At 32.3% G+C, this 1,333-nt stretch overlaps 1 non-coding gene across 1 annotated transcript; it reads right to left on the bottom strand.

The window, feature by feature from the left end:
- Positions 1-531: 531 nt before the first annotated feature.
- Positions 532-631, bottom strand: LOC148561958 (small nucleolar RNA Z266). The gene has a single exon (XR_015888427.1). It is a non-coding gene; the product is annotated as a small nucleolar RNA Z266 (small nucleolar RNA).
- Positions 632-1,333: the final 702 nt, after the last annotated feature.

The following is a 1,333-nucleotide window of genomic DNA, read 5'->3' on the forward strand; positions in this document are numbered from 1 at the left end:
CCAAGTACCATACACAAAGCCTCCATATCAATAAAAATGAGCCTAAGAAAAACCATTTGGTTTTAAAAATGGAGACATAATTATTTTTGTTGTATCTGATTTTTTATTTATGTTACAAAGACAAGATTTATCATGTTATTATTATATCATTTTTTTTCTTTAATTTTAAAAATATACTAACATTTTCGTCGGGAACATTGTTCAGGATCGAAAACAAGCTAATTCTCTCCACTGCTCCAGTTATAGTTTCAAACTAGTAAACCATTAAGGGAGAAAGAAAAGGACAGCCATGTATGCAAGAATTTCGCATATAACATTTAAGTAAAAAATAGAATTCAACCAATAGTTATAACATTTCGAGGGGGCAGTATATATATATATATATATATATATATATATATATATATTCATGTCAAGCTATGTCTTCATCGAATTAAAGAATCGCAATGATAGAAAACGTTCTAATTTTTTGCTGTTTTAACAAAATCCAGCTTCATCATTGTGGTTAATCTCAAGAAATTGTATTGTAAATATCGGCAAGTCAGATATTGAATGGATATGCCTCAAAAGATTAAGTTCAAAAAGGAATTCTCCTTTCACACATCTAATTGGTTCATCATCCTTGCCCTTTATTTTCCGAAAAAAAAAATAACAAAAGAAAAAACAATTTGATGAAAATGTTTCCCACCTGAAACAGAGGCATTGAATAAGGACCTAGGTCATGGGGCTGAAAACAACAATTTGTTGAAAACCCAAATCGGCCACAGCCATTTTGCGTAAAGATCAACAAACGGGAAATAACACCAGGAACCAAGGTAAAAGGATCTATGCCTCGTTTACAGGAAAAACAAAATGGGAGAGAGGATCCAAAAGGAAAACCCTAGAGAGAAGCCTCAATAGTTTTGATGTGGCGTAGCTATGACTCAAAACGCTTCCATTATCGATAAGGAAGGCGATCTTAAGGGCCACGCTTTTTAAGATCAGAACATTAAGAAACTTAAACAGAAAATCGTAAGAGTTATGTTACAGTAGGCAAAGATAAAACCCTAGATTTGAGTTGAAGATGAAGATGAGGGGGGAGGAAGGTAACTAAGAGTATATATAGTATCATTGGCAATGCTGGTGGACCAGTGTGAAACGTTGTTTTATTTTGGGTCAGCAATGAAAGTGTTTAAGTTTGGGCTTTTCTGTATGGGCTTTGGATGATGTGCGTTTTTCCACATCTTCATTTCCAAATGATTTTGGGAACTAATTTAGGGTGCTTTTAGCCTTTTAGTTTGTGTTTATATTTTTTATTTTTATTTTTATTATTTTTTAATTTTTAGATTTTATA

The sequence above is a fragment of the Arachis ipaensis genome, chromosome B6 (assembly GCF_059453495.1).
Source record: "Arachis ipaensis isolate K30076 ecotype BB chromosome B6, ASM5945349v1, whole genome shotgun sequence".
Taxonomy (NCBI): Eukaryota; Viridiplantae; Streptophyta; class Magnoliopsida; order Fabales; family Fabaceae; genus Arachis; species Arachis ipaensis.